The sequence below is a fragment of the Salvelinus fontinalis genome, chromosome 25 (genome assembly GCF_029448725.1).
Source record: "Salvelinus fontinalis isolate EN_2023a chromosome 25, ASM2944872v1, whole genome shotgun sequence".
NCBI classification, from domain to species: domain Eukaryota; kingdom Metazoa; phylum Chordata; class Actinopteri; order Salmoniformes; family Salmonidae; genus Salvelinus; species Salvelinus fontinalis.
The window spans coordinates 25,529,235-25,546,455 of NC_074689.1; the positions used below are offsets into that span (position 1 = coordinate 25,529,235).

The window sequence follows — 17,221 nt, forward strand, 5'->3', positions numbered from 1 at the left end:
GTATCTACTTCTTCAATATATTTTCTGTAAATTTGAATGTTCAAAATAAATTAAAGGAAATTAATTATGAGTAATGATATTCAATATGTTCTAAAGTACTGCTGTTTGTTCATGTATTATCTTCACAACTGAAGGACATAGTGTATTGATATGGAGATGGTTCAATGCAATGTGTTGTGTGAGTTAAGCTACTCTACCAGTAAGTGTATGTTTGTACTGTTTCAGGTGATCAGTAGTGTGTGAGTTCTCACATGGCTTGTCCTGAGAACATGTTTTTTCTCATTGTCCTCTTTATGTCAGGTGAGTCTTCCACACAGCAACAACTAGTTATGAATCAGACATAAAGGAATAACCACAAGTCATGATATTTTATGGGATGTGCTATATTCCAGCTGTTTAATTGTGTAGAAAAGTTTGAGGTTAATTCCTGATTAGTGCAGTTTAAAAGTCTAGATTCAAACAGTGCTGTGAAAAGTTTTTGCCCACTTTCAAATTTGTTCGGAGAGACACACAGGAGGCCTGGCTCTGGGAGAAGGCACAGGACTCACCAGGCTGGGGAGACATGCAGGAGGGTTAGGGCTTAGCATAGGCACAGGACTCACCAGGCTGGGGAGACATGCAGGAGGCCTCTTCCTTGGCCGAGGCACTGGATACACTGGGCCATGGAGGCGCACTGGCGGTCTCGAGCGCAGATCTAGCCCCGCCCGTTCTGGCTGGATGCCAGCTTCCACCCGGCAAATGCGGGACGCTGGCACCGAGCACACCGGGCTGTGGATGCTCGGCCGAGACACCGTGCGCATCACCCCATAGCACGGGGCCTGACCAGTCACGTGCTCGCCCCGGTAAGAACGGGAAGTGGGCTCAGGTCTCCAACCTCCAACCTGAGCCCCCCCCCCCCCCCCCCAAAAAATAGTGGGCTGCCCCTCGGGCTTCCTTGCCAGCCGTGTTCCCTCGTACCGCTGGTTCCCTTCTCCTGCTGCCTCTGCTCTCCTGGCTGCCTCCACCTCTTCCCATGGGAGGCGATCCCTTCCAGCCAGGATCTCCTCCCATGTGTAGGATCCCTTCCCGTCCAGAATGTCCTCCCATGTCCATTCCTCCTTTTTTTCCACGCTGCTTGGTCCGTTGGTGGTGGGTAGTTGTGTAACGGCTGTTGGAAGAAGAAGGTGAGGACCAAGATGCAGCGTGATACGTGTTCATATTATTTATTCGAAACTGAACACTAAATACAAAATAACAAAAGGAATTACCGAAACAGTTCTGACAGGTGATACAGACACTACACAGAACATAACTACCCACAAACACAGGTGAGAACCATACTTAGGTAGCTTGTTCCCACCTGTGTTTGCAAACCATGGCTGCGTTCCAAGCAATGGGAACCTCCCCAGAAAGGAGAGACAGGTTAAAAAGGTCGGAGATAGGCTTGGCGATGATAGGGGCAGCAACCTTAAAGAAGAAAGGGTGTAAATTATGAGGTTAATTAGAATGAAATGAGTGAAACTGTTAAAAGACAATAGTTAATTGTTCATAAGAAGGGCCTGAGATCAAAGTCAATATTCAGACCACTAGGGGTCAATGTTTTAAAAAAGCATATATACAGTAGGCTTCCCTCTGTAGTAGTAGGACCTCCATGTTACCTCCACTCCTTGGTAGACCAACATGCTCAATGCGTGTGTAAATGAGTGTGTATTTGAGGGAGGAGATGGGATGGTTACCTTCAACAAAGTGAGCTGCTACTGGATAGTCAGTGTTCTTACACCTGATTGAGCTGTGGTGTTCAGCTCTGCATTGTTTTAATTGTCTTTTCGTTTGTCCTACGTTGGCTTTCCCACATGAACATGTGATGAGATAGATCACTACCTTTATCTTGCAAGAGATGATACCCCTAACAGGGATTTTTCCACCTGTATGTGGGTGTCTATAGAAGGATGTTTTTGTAAAGCTATTGCACTGTGAGCATGAGCCACATTTGTAGTTCCCATTTGGAATGGGTGTCAAGAGTGTCTGAGTGGGCTCAGGGGGCAGGTCAGATCTCACTAAGCTATCCGCAATATTGCGACCATGCTCATAGACCACCAGTGGGGGTTCATTGAAGAGGTGTGCAATTTTGTCTGATTGCAGAATATGCCAGTGCTTCTTCAGGATTGCTTTCATTTTCTCTGAACACTTGGTGTACTTAGTGCAAAAAACTGTTGCGTTGTTTTTCTTCTTTGGTTTAGTTTTTGCAAATCCTCTCTTGGTTTTTGAGATATTTTCATCATTGCAGCATCAATCGTTTTTTCATTGTAGCCTTGAAATTTGAATTTATTTTTCGTTTTCTTAGCATTGCTGTCAAAGTCTGACTGTTGGCAACAGATTCATTTAACCCTGCATAACTGGCTATATGGTAGACCATTCCTGAGGGGAAGGGGATGCATACTATCCCCACGTAGCAGGGTATTGAGGTCTGTTGGCTTTGTATACAAGTCTGTATGTAATGCATCATTCTCTTTGATGATCCAAAAGTCCAGGTAGTTAAATTTTCTCTCATCAGTCTGCATGGTGAATTTGAGATATTCAAAGCTCTCGTTTAGCAGAGTTTGGAATTAATTTAGTTCCTGCTGACTTCCTTCCCAGAGCACAAAGACATCATCTATGTTTATATTCCATGAGAGGATTTTAGAAAGTAGGGGGTGTCACTCTATGTTTTGTAAATGAGTGCTTCCTCAAATTGTTCCACATACAGGTTCACATAGTTGGGGTCAAAGGGGGAGCCCATGGCTACACCCCGAATTTGAAGGAAAAACTCTGACTCAAAGATAAATTAGTTATTGGATAATACCAGTTCAGTGAGATGCAAGATGCAATCGTTGGCTGGAGAAAGGGCAGGGTCTCTCTGTTGAAGAAAGTGTTGCAGGTCACAAAATGTAATTTAAAAGTTTGCAATAAGGTGTCTGTAATAGAATATACTTGTCAAAATGGATGTAGACATTAATACATGCATTTCTATAGCTTTTACAATGGAGGAGGACTAGCTAGATGGCTGTGCAATGGCTTCCAAACAGCTGCACCTGTCAGTCATCTAGGTTTAAAACATATCATTGGACTGAAACGAAAATATATCAGAACCTCCCTGATGTTGACTTTCATGTTGCAGGTGTTTTGGCCTGTTTTGGTCATCGAGGTTTGATCGCCACAATGCCAAATAAACTGGATGTACTGACTGGCTCCTGTATGCAAATCCCATGTTCATTTGACATTCCTCACCAAAATAAGTATACATTTAACAACACAATACATACCTCTGGAGTGTGGATGAAAGAAATCCCATACTTTGATCTGCATCCGGACAGTGTGATATTTAACAGTAGTGAGACGGTCAACAGATATCAAGGGAAGATAACTGGAAACATGTCCCAGAAGAACTGCACCACAGTCTTCTTCAATGTAACCACCAATTACACTAATAGATACCTCTTCAGGATTGAGAGTCAACCATTCCGTGCAACAGACATTGGAAAGTCTGTTGATATAGTTGTTAGAGGTAAGAGACAATTCAACTTTTAACCAACAATTTTTTCCAGTTTATATTCCTTGCATCAAACATAAGAGTAGAACAAGTGGACAGTTTAACTATTTGTGTAAAATATCTTTATCTACAATGTTTTCCAGATTTGCCTTCCAGTCCCATCATTACTGTCTCAGGTGAGATGAAGGAAGGGACCCCTGTCAGTTTGAACTGCTCTGCTGTCGCACCCTGTCCTGAACACCCCCCTGAACTGACATGGACTCTCCCAACACAGTTCACAACTGAGAACCAACTGCAGGAGAATCCAGACCAAACCAAATCAGTTCTCTCCACGGTGACCTTCACTCCGTCATACCTTCATCATGAGAAGAACATCACTTGTACTGCAGTCTACCCAGTAGGGACAAGCAACAAGACAGCTGAACATAACATGATGCTTAACGTTTCATGTAAGATTTAGTACCCGGTTCCTGTAGAATAGATCATTCTATCATGTTTTCACTGATGATTGTAATAGAGTGGTTTTGATGAGACTATTCAATATACCATATCAGATACATTCTAAATGAACCCCTCTCCCTCAGTCTCTCCTAAGAACACCTCAGCCTCCATCAGTCCAGCTGATCCAAAATCAGTGGGCAGCTGTGTTAATCTGACGTGCAGCAGTACAGCCAACCCTCCTGTGACAAACTTCACCTGGTTCCAGATCAGTGGAGATAAACCAACACAGGTAGCATCTGGACTGAGTTACTCCCTCAATGTGACTGTTGGTGATGGAGGACTGTACTACTGTGAAGCAAGAAATAGTCACGGCTGTGGGAAGTCGAATGACGTGCAGCTGGCTAGTAAAGGTAAAACGGCCACGTAGGGCACAATCTTAGGTTAGATATACACTATATATACAAAAGTATGTGGACAAACATTGCTCACAGGTGTATAAAATCGAGCACAAAGCCATGCAATCTCCATAGACAAAAACATTGGCAATAGAATAGCAACATTCACTACAGAGTATCAAACTGCCTCTGGAAACAATGGCAGCACAATAACTCTTCGTTGGGAGCTTCGTGAAATGGGTTTCTATGGCTGTGCAGCCACAAGCCTAAAATCACCTTGCACAATGGCAAGAATTGGCGTGAGTGGTGTACTCTGGAGAAGTGGAAACCCGTTCTCTGGAATGATGAATCACGCTTCACCATCTGGACGAATCTGGGTTTTGCCAGGAGAAAACTACCTGCCCCAATGCATAGTGCCAACTGTACTGTTTGGTGGATGAGAAATGGTCTGGAGCTGTTTTTCATGGTTCGCCTAGGCACCTTTTGTTCCAGTGAAGGGAAATCTTAATCCTACAACATACAATGACATTTTGTATTCCATATTTATACCCATGATTTTAGAATGAAATGTTCGACGAGCAGTTGTCCACATACTTTTGGTCAAGTAGTGTACTTTAGACATTTTTATGTGAGAAATGACCATAATATGTGCTGTATTTTCAGGGCCAGAGGAGCATAATAACTCAATGGTTTTTATGGTTGCAGCAGGAACTCTGGCGGCCTTCTCCAGAGGAGGAGAAACTCGAGGCTCCACGATGGACTTGAAAGGACAGACAATACACAGGGACAGGTGGGAATAAGGCTCAACTTTCAAACCATCTATAAAGTGTATCTAAGGAAGAATAGAATTAATGCTGAAACTATCCAAAGCCATGAGGTTAACATCATTTTAGAGCAAGTTCAGGGGAGATGAACAAACCGAAAGCAATGCTACATCCTGTAAGAATATGGAATGATAACAGAATAGCTGTTGGACTTTGACAGTGTTTACATTAGATTGGAGCTCATTTGTTGGCAAAATGTACCTCTTTACACCTGTCAGTTGAATTTACATTTTCATTGACATCTCCTCAGTATGTATTGTGTAACCTGCTGACCTTAGAGTTTTACACATGACTGAGCTTAGAGCTTTACACATGTTCCTCTCTCTGCGTTCTCTCCACAGAACTCCCCGGTTGGGACAGTGTGTGCTAACCAGGCCACAGCCGGAGAGGAACCAGAGGAACCTGCAGAAGACCAGTCTGAAGAGATCCACTATGGTGACATAGACTTCTCCAAACTACAGACCAAAGAGACCCCAGCTGCAGCCCAGGACAGGGTCCACGGACAGGAGAGTGAGTACGCTGAAGTCAATGTGACCAGGAGAGGGGCCCAGGAACCACCACTTAACAACCTAGATGGACTTTATGCACAAGTGAATTAAAGAGGTGCATGTTAATTTTCCAATGGGTATTAAGTGTTTTTATGTACAGTATTGTCATTGTGTATCTGTTTTCTATTGGTACTTTGTTACATTGATAATTGTGTGCTCTATGATTATCTGCATATTTGTAAAATTTGCTGGGATGAAAAGTGTTTAACTGTTACTATAGTGTTGATACGATGATGTAGGCTACTCTTTATTTCGGACCATTTATTTTGAGTGTTGAGTTCACAGAGCATCTGTTTAATGGGTTCCAGTATAGAGGAACTGCTGAGTTCAACTAGCCAACTGAAGGCAGTTTAAGTCCATATAAAGTCAATGATGACTGAGGAGAGAAGACACAGTTAGTTGGAGAGACATTGGTCTGATACAAGACAGGAAGTTGGTGCAGGAAGTCTACATGACGGCAGAATGGTGTTAACATCTACTAGTCACTGTTTATCTTAATATTTTGTGCAGTTACCAGAATAACAATATCATCTATTTTCAGTTTATATCTATTTAGAAGTTATTGTGACCGATTTTATGTTGAATGTTAAATCAACGAAACAATTGAGGCTGAATTTAGTGTTGTTGATTAATTGCACTGTAATTAAAACCTTTACATTCAATTTCCATTAAATCTTTTGGTCTTATTGGTCCAACATTTTACATCTCATTAAAATGTATCAAATTTACATTTTGTGTCACTGGCCTCATAGGCGGAAATCCCAGGGGGGACGGGGGGGACACGACCCCCCCATCTTGGGAAAAATATGATTTGTCCCCCCCAATATATCACTGTAAACATAACTATGTAATTTCGATAATATTAATAATACGCAATGAAAGCACTTGTGCTGATTATAGACACTTAATAGCGCATTTAAATTTCAAAAGATTGTGACCCCCCCCCGCCCTTTGCCTCACAATGGTTTGATCCACTGCCAGTTCTTTAGCTGGCAAGGTAATAGAGAGTACGCATCTACTGTCCGAAAGGCACATGTACGTAACTGACGTGAGGTTAATCCAGTCAATCCATAGCAATGTTATTTATTTATTTTTATGTTGGCAGGGTTCACACACTAGTTGAATTTGCAGAGCTAGCGCGCAAACTAAAGCAAACATTAACTATCAAGCTAGCTAGTACCTATTCCATTTATGTGGCGTCGTCAAAGATGGAATCTTTGCTATCGTCAGTTTATTCCAAGATCAGCATGCAGCTGTAGTGCTTTGACGTCCCTGTGATAAGGTTAGCAATAAACTGAAGTCCAAACTGAACAGAACAGAACTACACTCTCTTCTACCATTGTCTTAAATATATATAATGGTCTCGTTGCAAAAGATAAATTGTCGCTAGTGAACTTTTTTTATTTTATTTTATTTCACCTTTATTTAACCAGGTAGCAAAGATTATAGCAAACACACAGAAACGGAATTGGTGCTCGCTAGCTTTACAAATTCAGCTATTGTTGGAAGCCAGCCAATATGAAACAAACTATTTAAATTACAAAAGGTTGCAGCATGTGTTGTGTAAATGTGTGTGTGTGCAGCTAGGCCAGCCAGCCAGCCAGGTAGAAATATGGCAGAAAAAAGTAAGAAGACGGACATCAGAGTATTTGTCAGTACACCAAAACGCATAGTAAGAACTCTAGTATCCTAACATCTCAAAGACTAGTTGATAAAATGTTCATAAGAAAGAAGTGAAATGCTAATGGAAATGTTTCACAATGATGTCATTAGGCAGAGCAGGCAACAGATGGCACACAGACAGCAGAGCTGGGGACAGATATGCAGGGACAGACTGGCAGGGACAGGGAGTCTCAGGTAAGTTTGTTGAGTCTTTGTTTGGCAACATTATGAAAGGTTCTCAATTTTTTTGACTTGTAAAATAGGGACATAATTGGAAAATGCCATGGATACCCCCACTCTCAACTTAAACTGGTGACTAAACTAAGATTTGTTTACGGCAATGGTATTGCTGTTGTGATTAATTGTGTAGTTTTGGGTACCGGTAGTTAGGAGTACGGCAAACACCTTATTTATTTTCTAGGAGACAGACTGAGTCAGTTAGGGTGGTGAAAGGGAAAGAGCCAGGGAGAGAGACTTCAGAGGACAGTGTCACAGCCACGGCAGGACCAAGTGTCACCCTTGTTGCCAGCAGCACCAGTATAGGGGACAGTGGCACAGCATTGTCCAGTTACCACAGTGATGGCACAAAACCATATCAGCCACACCCACAATTTATAGAACCGCAAACTCTTGCCAACAGAGTGTTGAGGTTTCAAGAGAGATGGTTTCGCGATTTCCCCTGGCTACATTATAATCCATCAATAAAAGGAGTGTTGTGTTTTCACTGTAGCCAAGGGTTTTCAAGCCAGCCATCTTTTGGCCAAAGAGCTGATGCTGCCTTCATTAGTGCAGGATTTAGGAACTGGAGAAAAGGCATTGAAAAATTCACAGCACATCAAAATTGCCAAACCCACCGCCACTTTGTAACTGTAACAGGACACCAGCTAAATCCAATCAGTGTCCAGTTATGTCCAGCGCGTGGGGTAAACAGCTGGATGACGCAAGGCATTGCTTGATGAAAATTGTTAGTTCGGTGCGGCATGTAGTAAGACAGGGACAAGCCTTTAGAGGCCACACGGATGACAGTGGGAATTTATACCAGATTTTGAAACTTAGGGCAGAAGAGGATGATCCCATTTTACTGAAGTGGTTAACAGAGCGTACCACAATGTACACAGGCCCCAAAGCACGGAATGAAATTCTGAACATCATGGCCAATAGTCATTCGAGGCATTGCAGCTGAGATTAGGTCTCTTCCGATTGTACAATTTTCATTAATTGTTGATGGTACTCAAGATGTCTCTGATGCTGAACAGGAGAATGTCTGTCTGCGTTATGTTGACCATGACCATGTCCCTCACAAGGAGTTTATTGGGCTATACAGGGTGTCGGAGACAACAGGCGAGGGCATTGCGAAAGTGCCAACTGATGTGTTGTTGAGGAAACCCGCAAACATATGCTCGGTTCTTTTGTTCAGTAGTGTGTATAGCAGTGGTTCTCAACCTTTTTGGGGTACTGGAACCCCTGCATATTTTGAGACAAGGCAGGCAAGGTTTTTGAGTGGTCCTCAGGGACCTCCACCCCCTCTATATTATATGTAAACTTACTGGAAACCTTGTGGTACTGACTACATTCATTACACTTTTTATTTCACGGACCCCTTGCAATTAGTCCATGGACCCCTGTTTGAGAACCCATGGTGTAATTGATAGTTGTTCTTTTGTTTAGTAGTTTTTAGTACACTTACAAATGATTTATTTCATGTTATTTTATTTAAAATTGCATACTTTGTGCGACATACTTGTCCATAGCTGCTGTTTGAAGAGTTGAGACACTGACTGAAGGATATTTTGGTTGATTTATTTGGGGTTTTCATTGAAGTAGTTATTTTGCTTTTAGAACTGTACTTATTTTAAGCTTTTTGTTCTTGCAAAGATATTGTAGACTCAGGCCAGGTGGACATATTTAATGACTATATAAATGTATCAGAAAAAGTCAAATTAAAAGGTCAATTCAATACGGAGACCAACTTTGTGATGGTTCTCAATGGAGATTCTTTTAGATGTGATCACACCATGTTCATTGTATTTATGAAAACTACACCCATACAGTGTACAGTACCATTGTCACCTACTGACCTTTCTTGATATTGCTGGTTGTAAGTACGAATACCTGCATACATACTGGACTGGTAAGGAGCACTGCTATAACTATTATTAGTAGTAGAATTATAATGATTTAAACATTTGAACAAGTTGGGAAAACCCTTCAGTTAACTACTGTACCTATCAATTATCCAGTTGTAGAAATTATGGTTCCTCAATATACATTTAACAACGTATGCTATGTGTTACAGCACTACTTTTGGTGTCCCCCTCAGGAATTGCTCTTGAGAAAATTTAATGTAATTGTCCCCTCCAAGGTTGATCTCAGATTTTCGCCCCTGACTGGCCTACACACATTACCCCATAATGTAGAATTACGTTTTTTGGACATAAAAAAAATGAAAGCTGAAATGTCAATATGTATTCAACACCTTTTCTATGGCAACTAAATAAGTTCAGGAGTAAAGATTTCCTTAACTAGTCACATGAGTTGCATGGACTCATTCTGTTTGCAATACTAGTGTTTAACATAATTTTTGAATGACTACCTCATCTCTGTACCCCACACATACAATTATTTGTTAGGTCCCTCAGTCAAGCAGCAAATTTCAAACAGATACAACCACAAAGACAAGGGAGCTTTTCCAATGCCTCACAAAGAAGGGCACCTGTTGGTAGATAAATACATTTGACATTGAAAATCCCTTTGAGCATGGTGAAGTTATTAATTACAGTTTGGATGGTTTATCAATACACCCAATCACCACAAAGTGTGACGCTAGTCCTCCTCCTCTTCTGAGGAGGAGTAGTCGGAAGGATCGGAGGACCAAGATGCAGCGTGGTGAGTATTCATTTTAATAAGAATACTTAAACAACGAATAAAACAATAAACCGACAAACGAACGAAAACGTAACAGTCCCGTATAGTGAACACAAACACAGGAACACAGGAACCACCCACAATACAAAACAGGCTACCTAAATATGGCTCCCAATCAGAGACAACGACTGACACCTGCCTCTGATTGAGAACCATATCAGGCCAAACACATAGAAATAGACAAACTAGACATACAACATAGAATGCCCACTCACATCACACCCTGACCAAACAAAACATAGAAACATACAAAGCAAACTATGGTCAGGGCGTGACACAAAGATACAGGTGTCCTTCCTAACTCAGTCACCGGAGGGGAAAGAAACCGCACAAGGATTTCACCCACAGGAGGTTGGTGGCACCTTAATTGGAGCGAGTGGGCTTGTGATAATTAAACACATGGTTCGTTTCAGACATTATTATGAGCCGATCTCCTCTCAGCAGCGTCCACAGATTTCACCATAAGGCCAGTGGTGATGATCCATGGCACAACGCCTCAAGTGATGATCCTTGGCAAGAAGCCTCCAGTGATGATCCATGGCAAGAAGCCTCCAGTGATGATCCATGGCAAGAAGCCTCCAGTGATGATCCATGGCAAGAAGCCTCCAGTGATGATCCATGGCAAGAAGCCTCCAGTGATGATCCATGGCAAGAAGCCTCCAGTGATGATCCATGGCAAGAAGCCTCCAGTGATGATCCATGGTACGAAGCCTCCAGTGATGATCCATGGCACGAAGCCTCCAGTGATGATCCATGGCACGAAGCCTCCAGTGATGATCCATGGCAAGAAGCCTCCAGTGATGATCCATGGCATGAAGCCTCCAGTGATGATCCATGGCAAGAAGCCTCCAGTGATGATCCATGGCACGAAGCCTCCAGTGATGATCCATGGCACGAAGCCTCCAGTGAGGAGTCTTGGCACGAAGCCCGCAACGAGGGTCCCCAGTCCGGAGTCTCCAGCGACGGTCTCCAGTCCGGAGCCTCCAGCGATGGTCTCCAGTCCGGAGCCTCCAGCGACAGTCTCCAGTCCGGAGCCTCCAGCGACGGTCCCCAGTCCGGAGCCTCCAGCGACGGTCTCCAGTCCGGAGCCTCCAGCGACAGTCTCCAGTCCGGAGCCTCCAGCGACGGTCCCCAGTCCGGGACCCGTAACGAGGGTCCCCAGTCCGGAGTCTCCAGCGACAGTCTCCAGTCCGGAGCCTCCAGCGACGGTCTCCAGTCCGGAGCCCCCAGTTACGGTCCCCTGTCCGGGGCCTGCAACAAGGGTGCCCAGTCCGGGGCCCGCAACGAGGGTGCCCAGTCCGGGGCCCGCAATGAGGGTGCCCAGTCTGGGGCCCGCAACGAGGGTGCTTAGTCCGGGGCCCGCAGCAAGGGTGCCCAGTCCGGGGCCAGCAGCGAGGGTGCCCAGTCCGGGGCCCGCAACGAGGTTGCCCAGTCCGGGGCCCGCAGCGAGGGTGCCCAGTCCGGGGCCAGCTATGAGGGTCCCCAGTCCGGGGCCCGCTACGAGGGTCCCCAGTTCGGGGCCCGCTACGAGGGTCCCCAGTCCGGGGCCCGCTACGAGGGTCCCCAGTCCGGGGTCGGCGACGAGGGTCCCCGCACCAGAGGTGCCACCAAAGTGGGGTGAGCCAGAGGTGGAGCGGGGTCTGCGTCCCGCACCTGAGCCGCCACCGCGGATAGATGCCCACCCAGATCCTCGCTTATAGGTTCAGTTTTTGCGGCCGGAGTCTGCACCTTTGGGGAGGGGTACTGTCACGCCCTGACCTTAGAGAGCCTTTTTATGTTTCTAGTTGGTTTGGTCAGGGTGTGATTTGGGTGGGCATTCTATGTTTTGTTTTCTATGTTTCTTCATTTCTATGTTTTGGCCGGGTATGGTTCTCAATCAGGGACAGCTGTCTATCGTTGTCTCTAATTGGGAACCATACTTAGGTAGCTTTTCCCCACCGATGCTTTGTGGGTAGTTGTTTTCTGTTTAGTTTTCTTCACCTGACAGGACTGTTTCGGTTTCGTGTATTCCCTTTGTTATTTTTTTGTTAAAGTGTTCAGTTTCAATAAAAGTCATGAACACTCACCACCCTGCGCTTTGGTCCGATTCCTCATCCGACAACAACACCCGTTACACTGTTAAAGGGATATGGTTAAGGAAAATGCTCTCCTAACCAGAGTTGGAAGACAGCATTTGGTACCCTGAGCTTACAGTGGCAAGAAAAAGTATGTGAACCCTTTGGAATTACCTGGACTTCTGCTTAAATTGGTCATACAATTTGATCTGATCTTCATCTAAGTCACAACAACAGACAAACACAGTCTGACGTTTTCACGTCTATTATTGAAAACACGAGTAAACATTCACAGTGCAGGGTGGGAAAAGTTTGTGAACCTTTGGATTTTATAACTGGTTTACCCTCCTTTGGAAGCAATAACCTCAACCAAACGTTTTCTGTAGTACTGAACTGTTTCAGTTCAGCAATATTCTTGTGATGTCTGGTGTGAACCGCTCTCTTGAGGTCATGCCACTGCATCGCAATCGGGTTGAGGTCAGGACTCTGACTGGGTCACTCCAGAAGGAGTATTTTCTTCTGTTGAAATAATTCTGTTGTTGTTTTACTTCTGTGTTTTTGGGTTGTTGTCCTGTTGCATCACCCAACTTCTGTTGACCTTCAATTGGCGGACAGATAGCCTTACATTCTGCTGCAAAAAGTCTTGATAAACTTGCGAATTCATTTTTCCATTGATGATAGCAAGCTGCCCAGGCACTGTGGAAGCAAAGCAGACCCAAACCATGATGCTCCCTCCACCAAACCTTACAGTTGGGATGAGGTTTTGATGTTTGTGTGCTGTGCCTTTTTTTCTCCACACATAGTGGTGTGTGTTCCTTCCAAACATCTTAACTTTAGTTAAATCTGTCCACAGAATATTTTGCCAGTAGCGCTGTGAAACATCCAGGTGCTCTTTTGTGAACTTCAGACGTGCAGCAATGGTTTTTTTTGGAGAGCAGTGGCTTCTTCTGTGGTGTCCTCCCATGAACACAATTTTTGTTCAGTGTTTTACGTATCATAGACTCGTCAACAGAGATGTTAGCATGTTCCAGAGATTGCTGTGTGTCTTTAGCTGACACTCTAGGATTCTTCTTAACCTCATTGAGCATTCTGCACTGTGCTCTTGCAGTCATCTTTCCAGGATGGCCAGTCCTAGGGAGAGTAGCAACAGTGCTGAACTTTCTCCATTTATAGACAATTTGTCTTACCGTGGACTAATGAAAATCAAGGCTTTTAGAGATACTTTTGTAACCCTTTCCAGATTTATGCAAGTCAACAATTCTTAATCTTAGGTCTTCTGAGATCTTTTTTGTTCAAGGCATGGTTCACATCAGACAATGCTTCTTGTGAATAGCAAACTCAAACTTTGAGAGTGTTTTGTATAGGGCAGGGCAACCCTAACCAACATCTTTAATCTCATTGACTGGATTCCAGGTTAGCTGACTCCTGACTCCACTGTGAATTTTTAAATGATGTATTCAATAAAGACAAGGAAAATATAATAATTTGAGTGTTGTTAGTTTAAGCACACTGTGTGTGTCTATTGTTGTGACTGTGACATTTTATGACCATCCAATCCATGTAATTCCAAAGGGTTCACATACTTTTTCTTGCCACTGTACTTTCCTGAATTTCAACACATTTGCCATGGTGCAGAGAGAAACATTTGCAATTTTACAATGCTATTCTACACAATTTGTCAGTTTTAAAGCTAACTTCCTGAAATTCTACCCTTTTTGCCATGAAGCAGAGATTTATTTAGGTGTTTTATAGTTCATCATGCTTGTGTTCACATTTTGCCATGAGGCTGAGACAAAGTGTTGCAGTGTTAAAGCTAATTTCCTACTTTTCAACACATTTTGCTATCATATGCTATCTGGGGCCATTCTGCCGTTCCTAACCTGCTACCAAAATGACTTCTTATTGACGTGACGTCCACAGGTACCACAGGAGAGAGCCAACGACCTGCAGGGCCTGAGCGGCAAGGTGGAAATTGGCGCCCTCTTCGACAGTCAAGTCTTGGTGGGATAAAGCGTTTGTCAAATTTACGTCAAAAGTTGAATTATTTTTGCATTTTATCTCATCCTAACCCTTATCTGTACTTTAATCTATTTATCATAACCTGCAACATTAATTATCCTACCTGCTGCATAAATTCTCCTAAACTTGCTAGATTTTATTTGTTATTTTTTACAAAAGCTGTATACCTTCTAGATAAAACCCTCTTCGACCTGCCAAAGGTCTTCTGGGAGAAGGAGACCCAGGAGCTGAGGGTGTACTTTACCTGGCAGGTGAGAGCCGACTTCCCCTAACAGGTGGAGGGAGAGCTGAAGGCTCTGGAGGACAGGGTCAGGAATTGAGAGGCAGAAGGACCATGATTCAGAGAGAGAAGAGAGAAAGCATTGAATATGGGACACAACACTACGCTGATGCTTCAATATGGTGGGGATGGGGATATGGTGGGACTGACAAAAAAGGGACTAACAAGCTCATTGCAGTGTTGTGGAAACTGCTTTGCCTATATGTGGGTAAAATGTATGAAATTTCAAATAAACAACGTGTCTGCATGCAGTTCAGGCTACCACTCACTGTCAATGGATTTATGAGTACTGTAGGTATTAGGTGATAGATCAGAGTCAGTGTTCAACTGTATCTTACTGCTCTTTCCTTGACATAGATTGACCATGTGAATCCAAGTGAAAGCTATGATCCCTTATTGATGTCACTTGTTAAATCCACTTCAGCGGAGATGAAGGGGAGAGACAGGTAAAATAAGAATTTTTAAGCCTTGAGACAATTGAGAAGTGTATTGCGTATGCGAACCATTTAGAGGGTGTTTTGGCAAGACAATAAATGTAAGTGCCTTTGAACGAGGTGTGGCAGTAGGTGCCAGGCGCACTGGTTTGTGACAAGAACTGCAACACTGCTGGGTTTTTTAACACTGTTTCCCATGTGTATCAAGAATGTTCCACCACCCAAAGGACATCCAGTCAACTTGACACAAGTGTGGGAAGCATTGGAGTCAACATGGGCCATCATCCAACGGGGAACACTTTCGACACCTTGTAGAGTCCAGCCCCGATGAATTGAGGCTGTTCTGAAGGCAAAAGGGGGTGAAACTCAATTCATTTACTCAGTGCCTTCAGAATGTATTCATACCCCTTGACTTAATAAACATTTTGTTGTGTTACAGCCTGAAATTAAAATGCATTAAATATATGTATTTTCTCACCCATCTACACACAATACCCCTTAATAACAAAGTGAAAATATGTCTTTAGAAATGTTTGCAGATGATTTGAAAATGAAATACAGAACTATCTAATAAACATTAGAATCACTTTTTGGCAGTGATTACATCTGTGAGTCTTTCTGGGTAAGTCTGTAAGAGCTTTCCTGGATTGTACAATATTTTTTTTATTATTCTTTATAAAATGATTAAATCCCTGTCAAATGGTTGTTGATCATTGCTAGACGGCCATAACATGGTGCAGCCATCACCATGCTTGAAAATATGAAGAGTGGTACACAGTGATGTGTTGTGATGGATTGGCCCCAAACATAACACTTTGTATTCAGGACATAGAGTACATTTATTTTTACACATTTCTTGCAATTTTACTTTAGTGCCTTATTGCAAACAGGATGCATGTTTTGGAATATGTGTCACGTTCCTGACCTATTTCTGTTAGTTTGTTGTATGTGTTAGTTGGTCAGGACGTGAGTTTGGGTGGGCATTCTATGTTTTCTGTTTCTATGTTGGTTTATGGGTTGCCTGGTATGGCTCTTAATTAGAGGCAGGTGTTTGGTGTTCCTCTAATTAAGAGTCATATTTAGGTAGGTTGTCTCACAGTGTTCGTTGTGGGTGGTTGTCTCCTGTGTCTGTGTTTGTCGCACCATACGGGACTGTTCGGTTTGTTTTGTTCATCGTCATATTTATGTGTAGGCTATTTTCCCTGTTCGTGCGTTCTCGTGTTTTATTGTAAGTTCGTATTGTCCAGGTTTGTCTACTCCGTTTAGTTATTTTGTTAATTAGTCAAGTGTATTTTGTTTCGTGTTTTTTCCGTCTTGTTCATTAAAATCATGTCTTCACAATCCGCTGCATCTTGGTTCCATCACTACTCCTCCTTTTCGGTTGAAGAGGAGGAGGACCACCGTTACAATATGTTAATTCTGTACATGTTTCCTTCTTTTCAGTCTGTCACTTAGGTTATTATTGTGGTGTAACTATAAAATTGTTGACCAGTCCTAAGTGTTCTGCTATCACAGCCATTAGACTGTGTAAATGTTATAAAATCACCAGTGGACTCATGGTGAGATCCCTGAGCATTTTCCTTCCTCTCCGGCAACTGAGTTAGGAAGGACAACTTTATCTATAGTGACTGGGTGTATTGATACACCATTAAAAATTGTAATTAATAACTTCCCTGAAAGGGATATTCAACTATTAATGTTTTACCCATCTACCAATAGGTGCTCTTCTTTACGAAGCATTGGAAAACCTCCCCAGTCTTTGTGGTTAAATCTGTTTGAAACACACTGCTCAACTGAGGGACCTTATAGGTAATTGTATGTGTGGGGTACAGAGATGAGGTAGTCATTCAGTAGTATTGCACACACAGTGAGTCCATGCAACTTCTTAATACTCCTGAAATTATTCATGATTGTCATAAGAAAGAGGTTGAATACTTATTGACTCAAGATATTTCATCTTTTAATTTGTTTTTTAATTCAAGACATCATTCCACATTAATGGGTATTATGTGTAGGCCAGTGACACATATAAATGTAATCAATTTGAATGAAATACGTAAAATGTTGGACCAATAAGACCAAAATATTTAATGGAAATTGAATGTAAAGGTTTTTATTACAGGGCAATTAA

The 17,221-nt window shown here is 42.9% G+C and overlaps 1 pseudogene; it reads left to right on the forward strand.

Annotated features, from left to right (window-relative positions):
- Positions 1-293: 293 nt before the first annotated feature.
- LOC129823325 (myelin-associated glycoprotein-like) lies at positions 294-6,323 on the forward strand (annotated as a pseudogene).
- Positions 6,324-17,221: the final 10,898 nt, after the last annotated feature.